The sequence below is a fragment of the Pipistrellus kuhlii genome, unplaced genomic scaffold, assembly GCF_014108245.1.
Source record: "Pipistrellus kuhlii isolate mPipKuh1 unplaced genomic scaffold, mPipKuh1.p scaffold_m20_p_61, whole genome shotgun sequence".
Lineage (NCBI taxonomy): Eukaryota > Metazoa > Chordata > Mammalia > Chiroptera > Vespertilionidae > Pipistrellus > Pipistrellus kuhlii.
In genome coordinates, this window is record NW_023425564.1 from 1,050,017 (window position 1) to 1,062,720 (window position 12,704).

The 12,704-nt window shown below is 67.8% G+C and overlaps 1 protein-coding gene across 2 annotated transcripts in view; it reads left to right on the forward strand.

Moving 5' to 3' along the window:
* Positions 1-6,619: 6,619 nt before the first annotated feature.
* The window catches only part of SEMA4D (semaphorin 4D), an 83,981-nt gene continuing 77,896 nt past the window's right edge, over positions 6,620-12,704 (forward strand). Inside the window, exon 1 of one of the 2 annotated variants that reach the window (XM_036420073.2) lies at positions 6,620-6,683. The gene's annotated coding sequence lies outside the window, so the exon portion shown is untranslated. The remainder of the gene's footprint in view (positions 6,684-12,704) is intronic. The other variant, XM_036420072.2, reaches the window with a different exon arrangement.

Genomic DNA, 12,704 nt, shown 5'->3' on the forward strand with positions numbered 1-12,704 from the left:
CTTCCACAGGACCCGCAGTGCGGGGAGGAGGGGCCTTCCACAGGACCCGCAGTGCGGGGGGGAGGGGCCTTCCACAGGGCCCGCAGTGCGGGGAGGAGGGGTCTTCCACAGGGCCCGCAGTGCGGGGAGGAGGGGTCTTCCACAGGGCCCGCAGTGCGGGGAGGAGGGGCCTTCCACAGGGCCCGCAGTGGGGGGGAGGGGCCTTCCACAGGGCCCGCAGTGCGGGGAGGGGCCTTCCACAGGACCCGCAGTGCGGGGAGGAGGGGCCTTCCACAGGGCCCGCAGTGGGGGGGGAGGGGCCTTCCACAGGACCCGCAGTGCGGGGAGGAGGGGCCTTCCACAGGGCCCGCAGTGGGGGGGGAGGAGCCTTCCACAGGACCCGCAGTGTGGGGAGGAGGGGCCTTCCACAGGGCCCGCAGTGGGAGGGGAGGGGCCTTCCACAGGACCCGCAGTGCGGGGAGGAGGGGCCTTCCACAGGGCCCGCAGTGCGGGGAGGAGGGGCCTTCCACAGGGCCCGCAGTGGGGGGGGGAGGGGCCTTCCACAGGGCCCGCAGTGCGGGGGGGAGGGGCCTTCCACAGGGCCCGCAGTGGGGGGGGAGGGGCCTTCCACAGGGCCCGCAGTGCGGGGAGGAGGGGCCTTCCACAGGGCCCGCAGTGGGGGGGGAGGGGCCTTCCACAGGGCCCGCAGTGCGGGGAGGAGGGGCCTTCCACAGGGCCCGCAGTGCGGGGAGGAGGGGCCTTCCACAGGGCCCGCAGGGGGGGGGGAGGGGCCTTCCACAGGACCCGCAGTGCGGGGAGGAGGGGCCTTCCACAGGACCCGCAGTGCGGGGAGGAGGGGCCTTCCACAGGGCCCGCAGTGCGGGGAGGAGGGGCCTTCCACAGGACCCGCAGTGCGGGGAGGAGGGGCCTTCCACAGGACCCGCAGTGCGGGGAGGAGGAGCCTTCCACAGGGCCCGCAGTGCGGGGAGGAGGGGCCTTCCACAGGGCCCGCAGTGGGGGGGGAGGGGCCTTCCACAGGACCCGCAGTGCGGGGAGGAGGGGCCTTCCACAGGGCCCGCAGTGCGGGGAGGAGGGGCCTTCCACAGGACCCGCAGTGCGGGGAGGAGGGGCCTTCCACAGGGCCCGCAGTGCGGGGGGGAGGGGCCTTCCACAGGGCCCGCAGTGCGGGGAGGGGCCTTCCACAGGGCCCGCAGTGGGGGGGGGGAGGGGCCTTCCACAGGGCCCGCAGTGCGGGGAGGAGGGGCCTTCCACAGGGCCCGCGGTGGGGGGGAGGGGCCTTCCACAGGGCCCGCAGTGCGGGGAGGGGCCTTCCACAGGACCCGCAGTGCGGGGAGGAGGGGCCTTCCACAGGGCCCGCAGTGGGGGGGGAGGGGCCTTCCACAGGACCCGCAGTGCGGGGAGGAGGGGCCTTCCACAGGGCCCGCAGTGGGGGGGGAGGAGCCTTCCACAGGACCCGCAGTGTGGGGAGGAGGGGCCTTCCACAGGGCCCGCAGTGGGGGGGGAGGGGCCTTCCACAGGACCCGCAGTGCGGGGAGGAGGGGCCTTCCACAGGGCCCGCAGTGCGGGGAGGAGGGGCCTTCCACAGGGCCCGCAGTGCGGGGGGGAGGGGCCTTCCACAGGGCCCGCAGTGCGGGGGGGAGGGGCCTTCCACAGGGCCCGCAGGGGGGGGGGAGGGGCCTTCCACAGGGCCCGCAGTGCGGGGAGGGGGGGCCTTCCACAGGGCCCGCAGTGGGGGGGGAGGGGCCTTCCACAGGGCCCGCAGTGCGGGGAGGAGGAGCCTTCCACAGGGCCCGCAGTGCGGGGAGGAGGGGCCTTCCACAGGACCCGCAGTGCGGGGAGGAGGGGCCTTCCACAGGGCCCGCAGTGCGGGGGGGAGGGGCCTTCCACAGGACCCGCAGTGCGGGGAGGAGGAGCCTTCCACAGGGCCCGCAGTGCGGGGAGGAGGGGCCTTCCACAGGGCCCGCAGTGCGGGGAGGAGGGGTCTTCCACAGGGCCCGCAGTGCGGGGAGGAGGGGCCTTCCACAGGGCCCGCAGTGCGGGGAGGGGCCTTCCACAGGGCCCGCAGTGGGGGGGGGAGGGGCCTTCCACAGGGCCCGCAGTGCGGGGAGGAGGGGCCTTCCACAGGGCCCGCAGTGCGGGGAGGAGGGGCCTTCCACAGGGCCCGCAGTGCGGGGAGGAGGGGCCTTCCACAGGGCCCGCAGTGGGGGGGAGGGGCCTTCCACAGGACCCGCAGTGCGGGGAGGAGGGGCCTTCCACAGGACCCGCAGTGCGGGGAGGAGGGGCCTTCCACAGGGCCCGCAGTGCGGGGGGGAGGGGCCTTCCACAGGACCCGCAGTGCGGGGAGGGGCCTTCCACAGGACCCGCAGTGCGGGGAGGGGCCTTCCACAGGACCCGCAGTGCGGGGAGGGGCCTTCCACAGGACCCGCAGTGCGGGGAGGGGCCTTCCACAGGACCCGCAGTGCGGGGAGGGGCCTTCCACAGGGCCCGCAGTGCGGGGAGGGGCCCCTGTCATGGTTTTGGATTCAGACTGCCCAGCCTTGAGGGACAAGTGAGTGAAATCCTAGCCATGCAGAACTAAGCCAATCAGCGAGGAAGGAGCAGAGAAATCAGCAAGAGGAAGACCTAACAACAGCAATTCAGTGCCCTGATCCAACTGTGCCTGCACCTCCAGGTGGGAGGAGCCAAGGTGGGAGCGAACTCTGTCACAGACGCCTGAGTTCTGTCTCCTTCATTAGAGCAATAAGCTTGTTGGGCCACTGCATACAGCCGAGTGCTGGGTGCTGGCACCCAAAGTCCCTTCCCTTCCAAATCTGATTCTTACCCAGGATGCATTTGGACACTCCACCCAGGTGGATGGGAGAATTACATGTCCCCCGAGTGACCTCTAACTACCATTAAGCTTTTCCTTCCAGCACCGATGCAGGTGACAGGATGAGCCGGTCATGTGAGCCGGACATGCCCCTGCCCCAGCAGAAGTCACAGATGTTTTCACAGCTTGTCTTCAGACACCAGACAGCTTGTCCTGACTTCAGATTTACTAGCCACCAGACCTGCTAGCGCATGTTGTTCAATATGTAAATAAAGCAAACATGTGACAGTTTAAGATATTTTGATAATGGGATTTCAGCATAATCGGTTTCCTTCCTAATTCTGTATCTTATATTATGCATGTAAAAGCATGACTCTGAAAAGAGGTCAGTAGACTTCACCGGGCCTAGAAGCTCACAATGAAGGCCATGCCGACCAGAGGTAGCGGGAGAGAGGAGAGCAGGGGCCCTGTGAGGCCCCACAGCGGGAGGGCGGGCCGCTGGGCTGGGCTGGGCTGGGCTGGGCTGGAGAAGTGAGGCCAGGGATGAGCAGGGTCTGCAAGGCCTGAGGCCTTGGCAAAGGCAGGGGCACGGGAAGTGCGGCAGCTCTGGAGCAGGCGGCACGGGTGGCCTCTGGGGATGCCCGCTCCGCTTAAGCTAACAGGCAGCTGGGCAGCATGCCAGCATCCGCTCTGCCTCCCCCATAGCTCCAGCTCGGCTCCAGCCGGGGCGCTGCTCAGCCCTCTGCAGCCTCTGCCTGCAGCCGGCTCCCCAGTAAGCGAGGGGCTCGGTGAGTGCGCTGTGCGCTCTGCCACAGGGACGCCTAGGAGAGTGTGCGGAGACAGGCCCCAGCGGGAATACCAGCAGGAGCCGGACAACAGGCCAGCTCCCACTGCGCCTGCCTGCCAGAGCGGGCTCGCAAGCAGAGAGCCCCGGCGCCTCCCTCCAGCTGGAGAGACTGCTCTGCCCGGCCTGGGGGAGAGGGCTGCGGGAGGCAGGCCTTTTGTGGGGGGGGAGGGGGGCTGGGGGCTGCGGGAGGCGGGCCTTTTGTGGGGGGGGGAGGGGGGCTGGGGGCTGCGGGAGGCGGGCCTTTTCGGGGGGGGGGGTGAGGGAGGGGCTGGGGGCTGCGGGAGGAGGGCCTTTTCTGGGGGGGTGAGGGTGAGGGAGGGGTTGGGGGTTGCTGGAGGCGGGCCTTTTCTGGGGGGGTGAGGGAGGGTGAGGGAGGGGCTGGGGGTTTCCGGAGGAGGGCCTTTTCTGGGGGGCGGGGGTGAGGGTGAGGGAGGGGCTGAGCGTTGCCGGAGGTGGGCCTTTTCTGGGGAGGTGAGGGTGAGGGTGAGGGAGGGGCTGAGGGCTGCGGGAGGAGGGCCTTTTCTGGGGAGGTGAGGGTGAGGGTGAGGGAGGGGTTGGGCGTTGCTGGAGGCAGGCCTTTTCTGCGATGGGAAGGGGGATGCAGCCACAGCAGCACTCGCAGCGGGCCTGGTCCCACGTGTTCAGAGCACTTTGTGGTCACCTTTGAAAGACATTCCCCAGATCTGGGAGCACACGGGCCCCCAGGCCCTGCCTCACCCCGGAGCCCGTTTCTCCCGGGGCTGCTTCCCGTCGCCGTGCAGCCTGCTAAGTAAGCCCTGTCCTCCCTTTGCTCAGATGCCCGCTGTGGACAACCCGGAACGGCCACGCACACCACACGCTCTCTGCACACGGAGGAGCGGAGGCCAGAACCAGGGTGCTCCCCGCCCCCACCCCAGTCCACCGGGGCGATGGTGGAAGCTGCGCCGCCCGTGCAGGCCCCGCCGCCACGCGTGTTCCCGTCACAGGAATGGGAGCGGCCCCAGCGGCCCAGGGAAGCTGGAGACTAACGGGTTCCTCCCGGTCCTTGGTGTTTCAAACTCTCCCTGGGGGAGCGGAGGGGACACCAGACCGCCGCCCGTGAGTGCGTGGGGAGCGGAGTCCAGGCACGAGTTTGAATGCCCCGCAGTGGAGGGGAGAACGTGACAGTGAGAAGGCACGGGCCCCTGTGCCCGGCGGGGGGGCGCAGGGCCTCCCGGAGCCCTCCCGGCCCCTGCAGGAGGACACGGCAGGAGGGCACGGCCAGCCCCTCCTCGCCAGGCCGCCTGCTCTGAGCGGGGCGGGCCGGGGCTGCCGCGGCGGGTTCTGAGAAAGCAGGCCCGGTCTCCGAGCCGGAGGGCCCAGCCGCCAGCCCCCGCGGGGCAGCCAGGCCTGCCCAGACGCTGGCCCTGAAGGACACACTTCTCTGAGGACGCAGACAGACGTGCCAGAAGGGCTCCCAGTGGGCGGAGCTCTCATCTGACTCCCAGCCAGCCGGCCTCCGTCTGCCTCCTGCCTCTCAGGCGATCCTTCTCCCAGACGGACCTGCAAACGCCGTTTCCGGGGAAGGCTGCAGGGGCCAATGACCCGCCACGGCCTGCGGTGGCGGTCCTCACACACCGAGCACGGACCGCGTTCCACACGGGAGGGTGCCGCCCGCCCAGCCTTCGCCCCTCTGACAGCGGGCCCCTCGCTGGGGAACGGGTGCATTCAAACAGCTCTGCCCCATCCTTGCCGCGGCATTTAACCCACTGGGGGGACAGGCCCACGGGCTCCTCCAGCTGGACGGACGCTTGGGGAGAACAGCACCACTTCCCGCTCGGCGGGCGCCGTGGACTCGGGCATGTGGCTGACCTGGAGGCGACACCCCCTTCCCGGAGCTGAGGGGGTGGGTCCCGGGCTCACCTGGAAGCAGCAGAGCCAAGGCCAGGGGCAGTCAGCTCCCAGGAGGACCCGCCAGAGGGAGGAGGTGTTTCCATGCCTGTCTGCGCCTGTGCACTAGCTTAACCTTCGGGGCTTTTCTGGCCTGTGGTTCCCTGGCCCTACAGCCCTAAGCCCTGGCTCTGCGGCAGGGGGTGGGGGGGCAGCACCGACAGGCAGGAGGCCCCCGGAGAGAACGAGGCTCCGGGCCATCACTGACCCGTGGCCTTCAGGAAAGTGGCGGGCCGATAGCACGACCCCTGACCCTGACTCAGGCGTGTCCCTCAGGCTGCCACAGGCAGCGTGGCCCAGCGTCGCGGCCTCCCACACCCAGGGGTTCGCACACACGTGTAAAAGGTGGTGAGCGTGTGAACAGCTGGCAGAGGGCGCAGGGGCCTCGGGAAACCTAACAGGAGAAGGGCCTGCTGTGCTCACCAGAGAAAGTGCGGGGTGTGTGTGTGTGAAATGCTCTCACCCAGTCACATCTGATTGGAAGCAAACGCAGTGTCCTGGCTGCCCCGCGCTCTGCTCATGCTGTGCTGGAGGTTCCCGCAGAGCCTCCCAGGCCGGGGGTGTCCCACCTCGGGGACTGGGGGGCGGGGCTGGAGAGGGTGGGTACAGATGGGTTCCCGGTTCCAGGAGGGGCAAGCTTCCATCAGCAGGGGCAGGGAGGCAAGTAGGCACTTCATGAGAGTTAGTGCTGGACCAGCAGAGGCCTGGGGGGGGGGGGGCGAGGAGAGGGGTTTGGGGGGAAGTTAAGGTGAAGGGAGGGGAGGGGTGGGAGGAGGGGAGGAAGGTGCAGAGAGGGAGGGGAGGGGTGGGAGGAGGGGAGGGGAGGGAGGTGCAGGGAGGGAGGGAGGGGAGGGAGGAGGGGAGGGGAGGGAGGTGCAGGGAGGAAGGGAGGGAGGGGTGGGAGGAGGAGGGGAGGAAGGTGCAGGGAGGAGGGGAGGGGAGGGAGGAGGAGGGGGGAGCCGCGGATGGGAGGAAGGGGCGGCGGCAGGAAGGCGGGGCGGGGCGGAGCCTGCGCGCTCTCTGGCTCTCCCCGCCCCTCCTCTCCCGCCGCCCGCGCCCGGCACCGGCGCCTCCGCCTCCGCGGCCGCCATTCCTGCGCTCCCGGCCGGCAGGTGCCAGGTAAGGGGGCGGCGGGGCGGCGGGGCGGGCGGCGGCCCCGGTCCCGGTCCCGGTCCCTCCGGGCGGGGGCGCAGGTGGCGGCGGGCGGACCGGGCCGCGCTCCGGGCTCCGCGCTCCGGGCTCCGGAGGCCGCTGCCCGGCCGCTCGGCCCCGCGGCGGGCCGGCCCGGGGCGCCTCCCGGGCTCCGGCCTGGGGTTCGGGCTGAGCGGTTCGGGGCTCCGGCCCGGTGGGTTTGGGTTCGGGTCGGGCGGTTCCACAGCCGCCCGGACCCCAGCCTTGAGGCCGCACCTGTTGCCGCCCGGTGAGCACCCCCGGCTGAGTGTGTTGGGGGGTGCAGACGTGGAGCAGAGCGGCCCGCCCCGTGCCTCGCTGGGTGCAGTGCGGGGTGGGTGCTGGATGCAGTGCGGGGTGGGTGCTGGGTGCAGTGCGGGGTGGGTGCTGGATGCAGTGCGGGGTGGGTGCTGGGTGCAGTGCGGGGTGGGTGCTGGGTGCAGTGCGGGGTGGGTGCTGGGTGCAGTGTGTGGTGGGTGCTGGGTGCAGTGTGTGGTGGGTGCTGGGTGCAGTGCGGGGTGGGTGCTGGGTGCAGTGCGGGGTGGGTGCTGGGTGCAGTGTGGGGTGGGTGCTGGGTGCAGTGTTGTGGTGGGTGCTGGGAGCCCCAGCAGGTGGCTCACCCACCAGGCCTGCGGTTGCCGGCGCAGGCGGGCCTGCTGCCTGGAGGGGGTGCCGCCCGGAAGGGCTCTGCTCCCGGGGTGTAACCTCCTGGGCACCCAGCACCCGTGGGCCCTGCGGGCAGATCGCACCAGGGCCAGCAGCCTCCTGCTGAGCCTGCGCACCCACCGGGTGCCGCTGAGCGGGAGTCCCCCGGGGCGAGGTGACATGGGGCACTCCTGTCTGCCCGGCCCGGCAGGCTGCGGGCTGGCGGCTGCTGTGGGCGACGGTGTCTGTGTCCCAGAAACAGGTCTGCAGGGCAGCATGGGGCCAGCGCCGGAGGAGACAATGCCCGATTGTCACTGGGACTGCTGGGGTCTGTGCGCGGCCTGCTCTGAGGACCGCTCCCTGTGCTGCCGGCAGCAAGGGCAGGAGGGAGGGGCTCACGGGCATTTCTGGGGCAAGAACTGCCCCCTGGGGCCACGTGCCTCGGCTGACGTGCCTGTAGCACACCCAGCAGGTGAATCAAATCAAGAAATAAGACCGCCGGCTGAACGGAGGCCGCTCTGCGGGCCCCTCCCCCGGGGCCCTCCCTGGCAGGGTGTGGCAGCACCGAGCGGAGCTGTTGTGGGAGGGGACCGATCCCTGTGATGGGCTCTGCCACCGTCCTGTGCCCTCCAAAATGAGTGCCCCTGCCCAGCCTCCTGGCCTGTGGGAAGATGGAACCTTGCAGAGATCTCTCCTCGGGGGACGGGGTCTGGTGGCCTGGCCGGAGCCCTGGGCTGAGGTGTGGGTGCAAGGCCAGCACACAGTGTGCCTGGGGAAGAGAGCAGCCCCCACTGTGTGGGCAGACTGAGGCTAGTTCTGCTCAGGTGCCATCTCCACACCGGGCAGGGACCCAGGCTGGTGCTGGGGGTGCACACTAATGGCCAGCTCCGAGGGGAGGGGTGGAGGGCAGGGCGCACACAGCGCAATCAATAATGCATCGCACAGATCACTGGCTGTCCCTGCCTCCGGAGGGAGTCCACCCCCTACACCCAGGGTGTGACAGGCCAGGCCCCCACCCTCCCTCTGTGTCCCATTCGGTGATAGGGGAGGGGTGGGCAGTAGGGGAGGGGTGGGTGACAGGGGAGGGGTGGGCAGGCTGGGAGGTGGCGGGAGAGGCCTGCAGAGCCGCCTCCTGGCCTGAGCCTCCTGGCCCGGAGCTCATGGACCTGTATGGGGCGTCCCGGTGTCCCGGGACTCGGCCCTGCGGCTGCACAAGGGAGTTAGCCTCCTGCTGTTCATGATTCACAGCGACTCTCCGTCCTGCTCAGGATGCTTGGTGAGAAGGCGTCCCAGGAAGGTGAGGTGCAGGCAGGGCTCCGTGCTCTGCCCCCGGTGTTTCTGGGAGCAGCATGGTGGCTGCTCCCTGCCCAGGCGAGCAGGGTGGTGGCGCTGTGTCAGGATGTGCAAATGAATCCATCGCCGTGGCTGTGGAGGGCTGTCCCTGAGAGAAAGCTTTGGTCCTTGAAATCCTCAGCTGGGACGGCTGGTCCTCCCTGACCATCCACCATCCGGAGGGAGGATCGGGGAGAGGGACAGGCCCAGAAGTGACAGGCGTGGGGGAAGGTCCTCTCCCGTCTCCTGGCTGTCTGGAGCGAGTCCGGGCGAGAGCAGGCAGGCGGGTGGTTGCCCTGCACGCAGGGTGGCAGACTCAGTCGTTCCCAGCCTGCCTGCTGGGGCTGCGCCCAGGCCTCCGTGGGACCATTCCTCCAACTGGTCCCTTCCAGGCCTGGCCCTCCTCCTGCAGGCCTGCCGGCTCCCCCAGCGGCCAGGTGCCGGGGTGAGTCTCCCTCTGGTGGGACGGGCTCCATTATTTGGCTTAAAATCTCAGGTGCTGCCATGAAAGCAGAGGCCGAGCCTCTCTGATCACTTCCTCACAGCACGCTGGCCCCGCCGCTCTGACTGAGCGATTGGCCCCAGAATCACTCCTTTCAAAGATTATGGTAGTGAAGAGACAGTGGGCACCTGCTGGGCAAACGATGATTTTAAAGGACACTCACATTCCTCAATGACAGCACTGTGGTTGTGAAAGATCTTTACCTTTCAGCTGTGGGTACCGGAGTGTTTGCAGAGGAAATGATGTTTTGTTTGGGATCCATCCACGTGAGGACGCTGTTGGGTCTGGTGAGGGTGCTGAGGACTGGTTATGCCGTTCTGTCCACTTCCATATGTTTCTCAAATTCTCCGTAATGAAACGTTACTAATAACCTAAGGACCCACTTTCCGCCCAGAAGCAGGCTGTAGGGCCTTCACTCCACGGGAGAGCCCAGAGGTTTTCCCAAACCACGCGCAGACGCCCTCCTCTCACCGGCGCGAAGGGACCCCAGGTCCTTGTGTGGGTCCTTCGCACAGAAGCTGGCCTGGAAGGTGACACACTAATGGAATAGAGAACTGTGGAGTGCCCGCTGCAGACTGTGGGGCGGGCACTGCTCCAGCCCTAGGGACACAGCTCGGAGCAGAGGTGCCCGTTAGAAACGGGGGGAGGGACGGGTGTGGGGTGTGTGCCAGTGTGTTGGGAGAGGGGCAGGGAGTGGGCGGGGGGAGGGGAGAAACCTATACCTTTTCCCTTATATGCACTTCTGTTTGTTTTGTTTCTTATAAATGGAATTACTTTTGTTAGAAGGGTAATATAATATCCTGTTTTAAAATTCTAAATTTCTGTAGCTGAATTTAAACTTGTTTTAAACGGCTTTGGATTTGTAGGCATTCCTCTTCCGACTCCCCTCGGTGAGAGGTGACGCGCCCACAGGAGCACGCAGGGGCAGCGTCATCGGCCCTGCGAGTGGCTCCGGGAGCCCTGACCACACAGCTCCGCCATCCTGCCCTCCGAAGGTGGCAGGCCAGGCCCCGGAGTCCTGCAGCGGGTGCCGCCCGCAGCCGGAGCGAGAGGCCGGAGCTGCGGGCTCCACTGCCGGGAGCCTGCTCCCTCCTTCCCTGCCGTAGAGGGGGGTCACGGAACCTCAATCCGCACCAACAGGAAAAGCATGAACATGGTAAGGCCGCAAAGAAGCAGGTGCCTGGAGTTCCAGTGAGTGTTTTCTAGCCGGGAGTGCGCCTGGCTTTCCCCTCAGAGCACAGGGCGCTTGTCTGGTGGTGGGGGGGCTGGACGTGCCGCTGGGTTTTGTCAGGACTCGGCCGCCCGGAGTCAGGGCTGCAGCGGCCTCCACTCTCTCGTCCCCGGGAGTTCTCAGTGTTGTGGAGCACTGTCTCCGGGGCCGGGGAGGCACCGCTGGGCCAGGCCCTGCGCCTGCACGCCGCTGTAGGACTCCGGGGCCGGGGCCTGCCACCTTCGGAGGGCAGGATGGCGGAGCTGTGTGGTCAGGGCTCAGTACTGCCCCCTGTGTGCTCCTGTGAGCGCGTCGCTCACTGAGGGGAGTTGGAAGAGGAATGCCGTTTAAAACCGGGCGCAGGGACTAGCCCAGCTGTGCCTCCCGGCCACGGAAGACAGTGCTCAGCAACAACAACGAAGGCCGGGAGCCGCCGCTGGAGGAGGTGGGCGCACTGCGCTCCCCTGCTCCTCCGGCTCGGCCTGAACCAGCTCTGAGGGGCTTGGGGGTCGGGCAGAAGCAGAGCCACCCAGGCAGCCAGGGGACTTGGCAGGCTCTGACCTTGTAGGGGATGTAGCTTTGTGCCCTTCGGGGGCCTCCCTGCCTTTCCATTAATGTTCACTGAGCACCAATGACAGCAAGAAACCAGGAGACAGAAGGCTGCCCTGTGGGAGCTCACGGTCAAGTTGAGGAGACGGACGACTCCAGAGAGAAATGTACTAGATTGTGTCACCTGCGAAGTCTTGGTGTCTGGAGAGAGAAAGTGTGGGGTCCAGACCAAGGGAGCCAAGAGTTGGGGGTGTTTGGGATTTGAGATCGGGTGGTGCAGGGGGCGGGCCCCGAGGGTGCAGTGGCCACTGGGTGTGACATGCGAGCGGAGCCGCCTGGGTGGCGGGAGCAGTAGGGGAGCAGGTGACCCTGAGGTTCTTGGCTCAGACATCCCCAGGCAGAGAGTTCCAGAGGATGGCCGGCTCTCAGGCAGCGCCGGTAAGCTCCGTCACCGACCAGGAGGAGGCAGTGTGGGGCTCACCCACAAGGGAAAGGAGCTGGGAAAGCGGCCTGGGCGGGTGAAGCCGGACGGAGGGGTGTTTTCAAAGCTGTGCTTCAGACGCCAGGGAGGTGGGTGAGTCAAGGAGGAAAAGGGGTCCCAGGCTGGTGGGCCAGGAAGGCATGGCCAGGGAGCAGGAGAAAGCCAGGGCATGTGTGTGAGCACCGTGGAAGGTGCTGGGGGAGGACTGCGGGCCAGGGGCCCAGTGAGGGGGGACTGAGAACTGGTGGCCTGTGCTTGGAGGGCACTGGGGACCTGTGGAGTGGTCGGGGGTGGGGTGGACCAAGACTTTATGAGAAGGGGAGGGCCTGATGGGCAAAGGGAAGAAGGCGGTGGGAGGAGGGCCTGGCCAGGGTCCTCCCACCTAGGAGAGGAATAGGCGGATGGGAGGGGTGTCTGGGTCAGGCCTGCTGTCCCCCGCGAGCTGATTGGCTGAAGTGTCAGGCTGTTTCTCTGGGCCCCGGGGTCTGGAGGCAGGGGCGGGCCAGGGTGGCTGCGAATGGTTATGGGAGTCCTGAGCACAGTGATGGGCACTCAGGGGTGGGCTCAGGGGTCCTGGAAGACCCAGTGTGCCAGGCCCCCGGCAGGGGAGGTGGGGAGCCCTGGGCACAGTGGTGGGCACTCAGGGGTGGGCTCAGGGGTCCTGGAGGACCCAGTGTGCCAGGCCCCGGCAGGGGAGGTGCCCTCCCTAAGGAGAGCACAGCGTGTGGGAGGAGAGGGGCAGGCCGGTGGGGAGGGGGGGGAAGCGGGCTGAAGTGAGGCCTTGGCCTGCTGCCAGTGGGGCTGTGAACACCCCTTCTTCACGAGCCAGTCATTTCCTGCGTGAGGCTGCAGCCCTCAGCAAGGGCCAGGCTTTATCTGCGACTCCGACTTCATCCCACACCCACTGAACCGAGGGGAGGGAGCACTCCGGGTGGGGTCCCTGCCAGCGCACCGCAGGAGGAGCAGGTCCTCGCTCCTCCCCAGTGGCTCCACCCCAGCGCCCTTCCTGATCCGATCCGAACCCAGAACTTCCAGCCCCGGGATTCCAGGGATTCCAGTGCACCAGGCAGGTAAGATCCCGGGGCTGAGCATGCAGCCCTCCGTGCACCCCTCGGCGGACAGGGGGGCGAGGCAGGGCGGGGCCTCACTCTGGGTTCCCCTAATAATTAGACTGTGATGCTGGTCTGTAGAAGCAATGTTTCATCAGCCACTTTTATTGAGCTGTAATTTGCATACAATACAGGGACTTGT